The following is a 12,676-nucleotide window of genomic DNA, read 5'->3' on the forward strand; positions in this document are numbered from 1 at the left end:
CGAGAGAGCTCGCCAACTTGTTGAAGAGAGGAGCTGTGGCCTGCTTGGGCGTGCATTCTTCCGCGTCTTCAGCCATCTCCAAAACAACAATCCCATCTTTGATTTTGATGCCGCCATTGCTCCTGTACCCGAGGCCATCCGGGGTGACCTGGCGCGATGGGTGGAAGACAATGTGGATGTGCTTGTCAGGGCCTTCACTTCCGATGACGATGCGGCGGTGGTTGCGCCGGACGAAGGCCACGTGGTCGACGATGGTGATGGAGGCACCGATGGAGGTGATGGTGATGCTAGCGACGGTGGCAGCGATGCCAGCGACGCATCTGAGGGCGGTCCGGGGGATGCAGCGAGCGACATGTGTTGGGGAACGTTGCAGAAAACAAAAATTTTCCTACGGTTTCACCAAGATCCATCTAGGAGTTCATCTAGCAACGAGTGATTAGATGCATCTACGTACCTTGTAGATCGCGAGCGGAAGCATTCAAAGAACGGGGATGAGGGAGTCGTACTCGACGTGATTCGAATCACCAAAGATCCTAGCACCGAACGGACAGCGCCTCCGCGTTCAACACACGTACGGAACAGACATGTCTCCTCCTTCTTGATCCAGCAAGGGGGGAGGAGAGGTTGAGGGAGATGGCTCCAGCAGCAGCACGACGGCGTGGTGGTGATGGAGCTGCAGTACTCCGGCAGGGCTTCACCAAGCACTATGGAGGAGGAGGGGATGTTGGAGAGGGAGAGGGAGGCACCAAAGATCAAGGTAAGAAGTCCTCCATCTCCCCCACTATATATAGGAGGGCCAAGGGGGGGCGCCGGCCCTAGGATATCTAATCTCCTAGGGGGGTGCGGCCAAGGGGGAGGAATCCCTCCTCCCCAAGGCACCTAGGAGGTGCCTTCCCCTCCTAGGACTCTTCCTCCCTTGAAACCCTAGGCGCATGGGCCTCTTGGGGCTGGTGCCCTTGGCCCATGTAGGCCAAGGCGCACTCCCTACAGCCCATGTGGCCCCCCGGGACAGGTGGACCCACCCGGTGGACCCCCGGGACCCTTCCGGTGGTCCCGGTACAATACCGGTGAACCCGAAACTTGTCCCGATGCCCGAAATAGCACTTCCTATATAAAATTCTTTACCTCCGGACCATTTCGGAACTCCTCGTGACGTCCGGGATCTCATCCGGGACTCCGAACAACATTCGGGTTACTGCATATACATATCCCTACAACCCTAGCGTCACCGAACCTTAAGTGTGTAGACCCTACGGGTTCAGGAGACATGTAGACATGACCGAGATCGCTCTCCGGTCAATAACCAACAGTGGGATCTGGATACCCATGTTGGCTCCCACATGCTCCTCGATGATTTCATCGGATGAACCACGATGTCGAGGATTCAAACAACCCCGTATACAATTCCCTTTGTCAATTGGTATGTTACTTGCCCGAGATCCGATCGTCGGTATCCCAATACCTCGTTCAATCTCGTTACCGGCAAGTCACTTTACTCGTGCCGTAATGCATGATCCCGTGACCAGACACTTGTTCACTTTGAGCTCATTATGATGATGCATTACCGAGTGGGCCCAGTGATACCTCTCCGTCATACGGAGTGACAAATCCCAGTCTTGATCCGTGTCAACCCAACAGACACTTTCGGAGATACCCGTAGTATACCTTTATAGTCACCCAGTTACGTTGTGACGTTTGGCACACCCAAAGCACTCCTACGGTATCCGGGAGTTACACGATCTCATGGTCTAAGGAAAAGATACTTGACATTGGAAAACTCTAGCAAACGAACTATACGATCTTGTGCTATGTTTAGGATTGGGTCTTGTTCATCACATCATTCTCCTAATGATGTGATCCCGTTATCAATGACATCCAATGTCCATAGTCAGGAAACCATGACTATCTGTTGATCAACGAGCTAGTCAACTAGAGGCTTACTAGGGACATGTTGGTGTCTATTATTCACACATGTATTACGATTTCCCGATAACACAATTATAGCATGAATAAAGACAATTATCATGAACAAGGAAATATAATAATAATGCTTTTATTATTGCCTCTAGGGCATATTTCCAACAGTCTCCCACTTGCACTAGAGTCAATAATCTAGTTACATTGTGATGAATCGAACACCCATGGAATTCTGGTGTTGATCATGTTTTGCTCTAGGGAGAGGTTTAGTCAACGGATCCGCTACATTCAGGTCCGTGTGTACTTTACAAATCTCTATGTCTCCATCTTGAGCATTTTCACGAATGGAGTTGAAGCGACGCTTGATGTGCCTTGTCTTCTTGTGAAAGCTGGGCTCCTTGGCAAGAGCAATAGCTCCAGTGTTGTCATAGAGGAGCTTGATCGGCCCCGACGCATTGGGTATGACTCCTAGGTCGGTGATGAACTCCTTCACCCAAATTGCTTCATGTGCTGCCTCTGAGGCTGCCATGTACTCCGCTTCACATGTAGATCCCGCCACGATGCTCTGCTTGCAACTGCACCAGCTTACTGCCCCACCATTCAAAATATACACGTATCCGGTTTGTGACTTAGAGTCATCCAGATCTGTGTCGAAGCTAGCATCGATGTAACCCTTTACAACGAGCTCTTTGTCACCTCCATAGATGAGAAACATTTCCTTAGTCCTATTCAGGTACTTCAGGATATTCTTGACCGCTGTCCAGTGTTCCTTGCCGGGATTACTTTGGTACCTTCCTAGCAAACTTACGGCAAGGTTTACATAAGGTCTGGTACACAACATGGCATACATAATAGAACCTATGGCTGAGGCATAGGGGATGACACTCATCTCTTCTATATCTTCTGTCGTGGTCGGACATTGAGCTGAGCTCAATTTCACACCTTGCAACACAGGCAAGAACCCCTTCTTAGACTGATCCATATTGAACTTCTTCAATATCTTATCAAGGTATGTGCTTTGTGAAAGACCTATGAGGCGTCTTGATCTATCTCTATAGATCTTGATGCCTAATATATATGCAGCTTCTCCAAGGTCCTTCATTGCAAAACTTTTATTCAAGTAGGCCTTAATGTTGTCCAAGAGTTCTATATCATTTCCCATCAAAAGTATGTCATCTACATATAATATGAGAAATGCTACAGAGCTCCCACTCACTTTCTTGTAAACACAGGCTTCTCCATAAGTCTGTGTAAACCCAAACGCTTTGATCATCTCATCAAAGCGAATGTTCCAACTCCGAGATGCTTGCACCAGCCCATAAATCGAGCGTTGGAGCTTGCACACCTTGTCAGCATTCTTAGGATCGACAAAACCTTCCGGCTGCATCATATACAATTCTTCCTTAAGGAAACCATTAAGGAATGCCATTTTGACGTCCATTTGCCATATTTCATAATCATAGAATGCGGCAATCACTAACATGATTCGGACGGACTTTAGCTTCGCTACCGGTGAGAAAGTCTCATTGTAGTAAACCCCTTGAACTTGTCGATAACCCTTAGCGACAAGCTGAGCTTTATAGATGGTCACATTACCATCTGCGTCTGTCTTCTTCTTAAAGATCCATTTATTTTCTATGGCTCGCCGCTCAATGGGCAAGTCAGTCAAAGTCCATACTTCGTTTTCATACATGGATCCTATCTCGGATTTCATGGCTTCTAGCCATTTGTCAGAATCCGGGCCCGCCATCGCTTCTTCATAGTTCGAAGGTTCACCGTTGTCTAACAACATGATTTCCAAGACAGGGTTGCCATACCACTCTCGTGCGGAACGTGTCCTTGTGGACCTTTGAATTTCAGTAGGAGCTTGATCAGAAGTATCTTGATCATCATCATTAACTTCCTCTCTTGTCGGTGCAGGCACCTCAGAAACATTTTCTTGAGTTGCGCCATTTTCTGGTTCAAGAGGTAATACTTCATCAAGGTCTACTTTCCTCCCACTTACTTCTTTCTAGAGAAACTCTTTCTCCAGAAAGGACCCATTCTTGGCAACAAAGATCTTTCCTTCGGATCTGAGGTAGAAGGTATACCCAGTAGTTTCTTTAGGGTATCCTATGAAGACGCATTTTTCTGACTTGGGTTCGAGCTTTTCAGGTTGAAGTTTCCTGACATAAGCATCGCATCCCCAAACCTTTAGAAACGACAGCTTTGGTTTCTTCCCAAACCATAATTCAAACGGTGTCGTCTCAACGGATTTTGACGGAGCCCTATTTCAAGTGAATGCGGCAGTCTCTAAAGCATAGCCCCAAAAAGATAACGGTAAATCGGCAAGAGACATCATAGATCGCACCATATCTAATAGAGTGCGATTACGACGTTCGGATACACCATTACGCTGAGGTGTTCCAGGCGGCGTGAGTTGTGAAACTATTCCACATTTTCTTAAGTGTGTGCCAAACTCGTGACTCAAGTATTCTCCTCCACGATCTGATCATAGGAACTTGATTTTCATGTCACGTTGATTCTCAACCTCACTCTGAAATTCCTTGAACTTTTCAAAGGTTTCAGACTTGTGTTTCATTAAGTAGACATGCCCATATCTACTTAAGTCATTACTGAGGGTGAGAACATAATGATAGCCACCGCGAGCCTCAACACTCATTGGACCGCACACATCAGTATGTATGATTTCCAATAAGTTGGTTGCTAGCTCCATTGTTCCTGAGAACGGAGTCTTGGTCATTTTACCCATGAGGCATGGTTCGCACGTGTCAAATGATTCGTAATCAAGAGACTCTAAAAGTCCATCAGCATGGAGCTTCTTCATGCGTTTGACACCTATGTGACCAAGGCGGCAGTGCCACAAGTATGTGGGACTATCATTATCAACCTTGCATCTTTTGGTACTCACACTATGAACATGTGTAGCATTACGCTCGAGATTCATTAAGAATAAACCATTCACCAACGGAGCATGACCATAAAACATATCTCTCATATAAATAGAACAACCATTATTCTCGGATTTAAATGAGTAGCCATCTCGTATTAAACGAGATCCTGATACAATATTCATGCTCAAACTTGGCACTAAATAACAATTATTGAGGTTTAAAACTAATCCCGTAGGTAAATGAAGAGGCAGCGTGCCAACGGCGATCACATCGACCTTGGAACCATTCCCGACGTGCATCGTCACCTCGTCCTTCGCCAGTCTCTGTTTATTCCGCAGCTCCTGTTTTGAGTTACAAATGTGAGCAACCGCACCGGTATCAAATACCCAAGAGCTACTACGAGTACTGGTAAGGTACACATCAATTACATGTATATCACATATACCTTTCGCTTTGCCGGCCTTCTTGTCTGCTAAGTATTTGGGGCAGTTCCGCTTCCGGTGACCACTCTCCTTGCAATAAAAGCACTCAGTCTCGGGCTTGGGTCCATTCTTTGGCTTCTTCCAGGCAGCTTGCTTGCTGGGCGCGGCAACTCCCTTGCCGTCCTTCTTGAAGTTATTTTTACCCTTGCCCTTCTTGAACTTAGTGGTTTTATTGACCATCAACACTTGATGTTCCTTCTTGACTTCTACCTCTGCTGATTTCAGCATAGCAAATACTTCAGGAATGGTCTTTTCCATCCCCTGCATATTGAAATTCATCACAAAGCTCTTGTAGCTCGGTGGAAGCGACTGAAGGATTCTGTCAATGACCGCGTCATCCGGGAGATTAACTCCCAACTGAGTCAAGTGGTTATGTAACCCAGACATAGTGAGTATGTGCTCACTGACAGAACTATTTTCCTCCATCTTACAGCTGAAGAATTTGTCGGAGACTTCATATCTCTCGACCCGGGCATGAGCTTGGAAAACCATTTTCAGCTCTTCGAACATCTCATATGCTCCGTGTCACTCAAAATGCTTTTGGAGCCCCGGCTCTAAGCTGTAAAGCATGCCGCACTGAACGAGGGAGTAGTCATCGGTACGTGCCTGCCAAGCGTTCATAACGTCTTGTTCTGCAGGGAGAACAGGTGCGTCACCTAGCGGTGCTTGTAGGACATAATCTTTCTTGGTAGCTATGAGGATGATCCTCAGGTTCCGGACCCAGTCCGTGTAGTTGCTGCCATCGTCTTTCAGCTTGGTTTTCTCTAGGAACGCGTTGAAGTTGAGGACTACGTTGGCCATTTGATCTACAAGACATATTGTAAAGATTTTAGACTAAGTTCATGATAATTAAGTTCATCTAATCAGATTATAAAGAACTCACACTTAGATAGACATCCCTCTTCTAGTCATCTAAGTATAACATGATCCGAGTTAGCTAGGCCGTGTCCGATCATCACGTGAGACGGACTAGTCAACGTCGGTGAACATCTTCATGTTGATCGTATCTTCTATACGACTCATGCTCGACCTTTCGGTCTTCTGTGTTCCAAGGCCATGTCTGTACACATGCTAGGCTCGTCAAGTCAACCTAAGTGTATTGCGTGTGTAAATCTGTCTTACACCCGTTGTATGTGAACGTTAGAATCTATCACACCCGATCATCACGTAGTGCTTCGAAACAACGAACTGTCGCAACGGTGCACAGTTAGGGGGAACACTTTCTTGAAATTATTATGAGGGATCATATTATTTACTACCGTCGTTCTAAGTAAACAAGATGCAATACATGATAAACATCACATGCAATCAAATAATAATAGTGACATGATATGGCCAATATCACATAGCTCCTTTGATCTCCATCTTGGGGCTCCATGATCATCTTGTCACCGGCATGACACCATGATCTCCATCATCATGATCTCCATCATCGTGTCTCCATGAAGTTGCTCGCCAACTATTACTTCTACTACTATGGCTAACGCGTTTAGCAATAAAGTAAAGTAATTTACATGGCGTTTCTCAATGACTCGCAGGTCATACAAAAAATAAAGACAACTCCTATGGCTCCTGCCGGTTGTCATACTCATCGACATGCAAGTCGTGATTCCTATTACAATAGCATGAACATCTCATACATCACATATAGATCATTCATCATTCATCACAACTTTCGCCATATCATATCACAAAGCACTTGCTGCAAAAACAAGTTAGACGTCCTCTAATTGTTGTTGCAAGTTTTACGTGGCTGAAGTAGGGTTCTAGAAAGAACGTTTTCTTACCTACGTGAAAGCCACAACGTGATTTGTCAACTTCTATTTACCCTTCATAAGCACCCTTTTCATCGAATCCGCTCCAACTAAAGTGGGAGAGACAGACACCCGCCAGCCACCTTATGCAACTAGTGCATGTTAGTCGGTGGAACCGGTCTCACGTAAGCGTACGTGTAAGGTTGGTCCGGGCCGCTTCATCCCACAATACCGTTGAAGCAAGATAAGACTAGTAGCGGCAAGAAAGTTGACAACATCAACGCCCACAACAAATTGTGTTCTACTCATGCAAGAGAACTACGCATAGACCTAGCTCTGATACCACTATTAGGGAATGTTGCAGAAAACAAAAATTTTCCTACGGTTTCACCAAGATCCATCTAGGAGTTCATCTAGCAACGAGTGATTAGATGCATCTACGTACCTTGTAGATCGCGAGCGGAAGCGTTCAAAGAACGGGGATGAGGGAGTCGTACTCGACGTGATTCGAATCACCGAAGATCCTAGCACTGAACGGACGGCACCTCCGCGTTCAACACACGTACGGAACAGCCACGTCTCCTCCTTCTTGATCCATCAAGGGGGGAGGAGAGGTTGAGGGAGATGGCTCCAGCAGCAGCACGACGGCGTGGTGGTGATGGAGCTGCAGTACTCTGGCAGGGCTTCGCCAAGCACTATGGAGGAGGAGGGGGTGTTGGAGAGGGAGAGGGAGGCACCAAAGATCAAGGTAAGAAGTCCTCCATCTCCCCCACTATATATAGGAGGGCCAAGGGGGGGGGCGGCCCTAGGAGATCTAATCTCCTAGGGGGGTGCGGCCAAGGGGGAGGAATCCCTCCTCCCCAAGGCACCTAGGAGGTGCCTTCCCCTCCTAGGACTCTTCCTCCCTTGAAACCCTAGGCGCATGGGCCTCTTGGGGCTGGTGCCCTTGGCCCATGTAGGCCAAGGCGCACCCCCTACAGCCCATGTGGCCCCCGGGACAGGTGGCCCCACCCGGTGGACCCCCGGGACCCTTCCGGTGGTCCCGGTACAATACCGGTGACCCCGAAACTTGTCCCGATGCCCGAAATAGCACTTCCTATATATAATTCTTTACCTCCGAACCATTCCGGAACTCCTCGTGACGTCCGGGATCTCATCCGGGACTCCGAACAACATTCGGGTTACTGCATATACATATCCCTACAACCCTAGCGTCACCGAACCTTAAGTGTGTAGACCCTACGGGTTCGGGAGACATGTAGACATGACCGAGATCGCTCCCTGGTCAATAACCAAAAGCGGGATCTGGATACCCATGTTGGTCCCACATGCTCCACGATGATCTCATCGGATGAACCATGATGTCGAGGATTCAAACAACCCTGTATACAATTCCCTTTGTCAATTGGTATGTTACTTGCCCGAGATCCGATCGTCGGTATCCCAATACCTCGTTCAATCTCGTTACCGGCAAGTCACTTTACTCGTGCCATAATGCATGATCCCATGACCAGACACTTGGTCACTTTGAGCTCATTATGATGATGCATTACCGAGTGGGCCCAGTGATACCTCTCCGTCATACGGAGTGACAAATCCCAGTCTTGATCCGTGTCAACCCAACAGACACTTTCGGAGATACCCGTAGTATACCTTTATAGTCACCCAGTTACGTTGTGACGTTTGGCACACCCAAAGCACTCCTACGGTATCCGGGAGTTACACGATCTCATGGTCTAAGGAAAAGATACTTGACATTGGAAAACTCTAGCAAACGAACTATACGATCTTGTGCTATGTTTAGGATTGGGTCTTGTCCATCACATCATTCTCCTAATGATGTGATCCCGTTATCAATGACATCCAATGTCCATAGTCAGGAAACCATGACTATCTGTTGATCAACGAGCTAGTGAACTAGAGGGTTACTAGGGACATGTTGGTGTCTATTGTTCACACATGTATTACGATTTCCGGATTACACAATTATAGCATGAATAAAGACAATTATCATGAACAAGGAAATATAATAATAATGCTTTTATTATTGCCTCTAGGGCATATTTCCAACAACATGTCCGACTGATCCCTTGTTTCCTAGCTGTTTACCCTGCATGCAAAAGCTCGGGCACGGCCCTAGAGGTTGTAAGAGCACTTTTTTAGGGGAAGCCCCTTATGTTAATATACTACTGCCGCTATCCTTTTAGGTCGAGTTGAATATGTGTCTTCATGAACTCATGTATCCTAGGGCAAGTTTGCTGTTGCGGTTTACCTTAGCCTGGACGAGCCCCAAACCGGCTCGTGAGGTTGTGAGTTTCTGGGAAGCTCCTGAGGAGCTTGTCGACACGCCCGAGGGGGGCGCATGATAAGCAAGTGCTAGCCATGGCGCGACATGTGCGTGGTGTGTGTACGCCATGCCTAGCCCTGCTCGTGAGGGGCCCACGAGGGGGGAGCAACATGTGCGAACTCCGAATTAAGACAGGAACCAGATAGCAAGAAATCGCTCGAACGAGAAAAGGCACCCCCGCGCGCATCAATGAAAATTCAACTTCAACTTAAATCGAAATCCAGAAGGCAGGGTTACAGAAAAGAGATCCAAAGAAAATGGCCGCGTCCGGCGCCTAGTCTAGTCTTCTTGTATTCTCACCAGCGCGGAGCTAAGTGCTGCCACTAGGATTTCAATGTCCATAAAGAGAGAGCATTACAGGTAACGTCTGTAATAAAGTGCTACAAATGATCATTAAATATACGAGTAAATGTCCGACCGTTGCTGTGCAGAACGGCTTTAGGTCTTCTTGTATGTCGAGTGGTCTTTTACATGGTCGAGTGGTTGAATAGTCAAGTGACTCAAAGAAGAAGTAGTCTCCGAGTGAATGGTAGGTCAAGTGGATTGCACTCGATGCCTTTATTGGGTCCACCTTGTTTACTCTTGAACTTCTTTGCTTCTAGGGCAAGGACTTGGAGTAGGACGTATAGGTCAAGCCTATTACCCTACCCCAGGTCTATGTCCTCATCATTAGCCCCCGAATGGATTGAGGTCCGAGTGAAAAGAAGGTTGAAGTTGATCTTGCCTTGACTCTTGCCTCTCTCAAGAATTCATCTCTGGATGGAGGCCAATGTTGGAACTTTTGGCTTCGTTTCAGTCGCCTTGATCGAATCATCAATTACCGATTGGTTTTTACAACATCGCATGTCGAGTGTCATCTTCGATGCAAAATCTTTGGCGTGATCAGTTGCCGAGGATCCCGAATTTTGCGGGATTCGAAATTTCGGTAGGAACATGTCGTGGTAAGCGGAGTGGATAAACAGGGCGTTTCGATTTTTCGCGCCACCTTTTTTGCCACGTATCCCGTGCGTGTCTGTTTGAGGGATTTGACAGGATCGCCCGGACCCACGCGTCAGCCACTCAGAAGTGGGCCTTTAAAAGCGGCGAGACCGAGCCGTCCGCACTGTGCGTGCCCATTCTCCTTCTTCTTCCTCTTGCTCCTTCACCCCATCCGGCTTCTCCGCTCTCGACGCCACCGCTCCGTCGCCATGGGGAAGGAGAGAACGGCGGCGCTCGAACGCGTGAAGAAGGCGATGGGGGCGGCGAAAAGCAGGAAGACGAATCGGGGGTCTTCATCGCGCTCGGGGCTGCCGTCGGGTTGGATCCAGGGAGATTGTATCCGATCTTCACATCGACGGGAGGACTTGGACGATATGGCCGAGTTAGGGCTGATCGTCCACGAGTCTGCGCGGCTGCCGGGGGGGAGACAGAACCGCGGCTACGACCGGGTGAGTGCGTTCTTCTCGCCACCCATGTCGACCGCGGCTTCTCGCTTCCTCCACACCCCTTTTTTCGGGGTTTCCTGAATTTCTTTGGGGCCCAACTCCATAATTTTACTCCCAACACCATCACGTATCTTTCCGCGTTTGTATCCATGTGGGAGAATTTCCTGGGGTGTCGACCACACTGGGGTCTTTTCAAGCACATCTTTACCATCCGCTCCCAAACAGTGAAGAAAGCCATCTCGAACGACGAAAAAACACATGTTATCCAGATGTGTGGGGATCTAGGTATTCAGAAGAGGAAAAGAAGTCTTTTCCCTCGATGACTCTTCCGGAGTTAGTCAGGGGTTGGCAGTCGACCTGGTTCTACTGCCAGGACATCATGACGCCAGGCTAGTCGACATGGCTTCCCCCTTTCTCTTTTGATCGTGTTCAAACTCCATCTTCCTTGAAAGTGACTGTCGCGGAGAAGGCGGAGACAGGCATGCTTGACAAGAGAGTGGTTCAGTTGATCAACCAAGGTGTCACTGGCATGGATCTACTAGAGGTGTTCCTCGGTCGGCGTATCTAACCACTCCAAGCTCGTGACCACTCCATGTGGATATACTCCGGGGCTGGTGACACTGGTCGAGTTCATCTGGAGGAGGTGATGGCCAAAACAGTGGCCAAGTGGCTGAGAGGTATCACCGGGAACAAGGACAACCCTAGGGGCACCAGGAGAGTCAACCCTTTCAGCGACAGAAACCAACCAGACAAGGTTTGGCCATTTCAACTGAGCTTTTAGTTATGTTTTCCAACTATTTGTTGACCCGACTGACTTGCAGTCGGCTCCTTGTTTTGTAGATTTACACGGAGATGTATTCAATGCCCAATGGTGAACAAGCTCTGGAGCAAGACCAAGAGGGCGAGGACAGTGCGGAGGAGAGCGGCGAGTAGGATTCACCAGCCGACTATAATGAAGATGAGAGCGATGAGTCGAGCGATGAGGAAGTGGCCGACTCACCGCCTCGTTCTAAACGTCGATCCAAGAAGCACCATGATCCCATGGGCAGGCGCGGTAAAGTTGTGGCATCGAGTGCTCCATCTCAAAAACGCGCTCGGTCTCCGACTCCAGAATTGGCTGAGAAGGTCACCAAGCAGCCCAAGGTCAATCCTTCGAAGGCTCGGAAGACCTTGCCTAGAATCAAGATGGACATTCTTGTTGCTTCTGGGTAAATGTTCTTCCTGTATTTTCTTGTTCTGACCGACTTTTTTGTTCTGACCGAGTGGATGATGAACCTTTACAGCCCGACCTCAGCTGCGACTGACATGGACATTAACAAGAATCCGGTCGACGAGGAAACCGACGACGCAGCTACCTCCAAAGCCAGTAAGTCTGCCCGATTTCAATTTATTTGGACGACTGTATTGTTTGTCATCTATCCGTACAACTTTCTCTATTTATTGCAGTTCCACGGGACGTTGTTGTGCTCCCGGATGATGAAGAAGAAGTACCGCTGAGGGGGAGGAGGAGGAAAGACAAGGAACTGGGTGGGAAAGTGCCTGAGGTCCAGGTTCTTCAGTCGACCGTGATGCCTGGGGCGGCAGTCGAGCAATCCGTAGATCCGGCTCGAACCAACATCACCTTTACTGTCCCGCTGTCGACTGGTTGTCCATCAGGATCGGCTGCTCAGACTTCTACTGCACCAATACAACTCCATGCTTCAGATCCTGCAGCTGCTTCGACTGCTCTACCAGCATCGCTTTTTACTGTGTATCAGACTTCGGACGACCCATCGACTGCTACCAAGGAAGCTCTTCTTCAGTTATATCTTGTGATGGGGCAAATGAAACTGGTGCATGATCACCCACTGGGGTGTGG

This window comes from Triticum aestivum, chromosome 7A, assembly GCF_018294505.1.
Source record: "Triticum aestivum cultivar Chinese Spring chromosome 7A, IWGSC CS RefSeq v2.1, whole genome shotgun sequence".
Taxonomy (NCBI): domain Eukaryota; kingdom Viridiplantae; phylum Streptophyta; class Magnoliopsida; order Poales; family Poaceae; genus Triticum; species Triticum aestivum.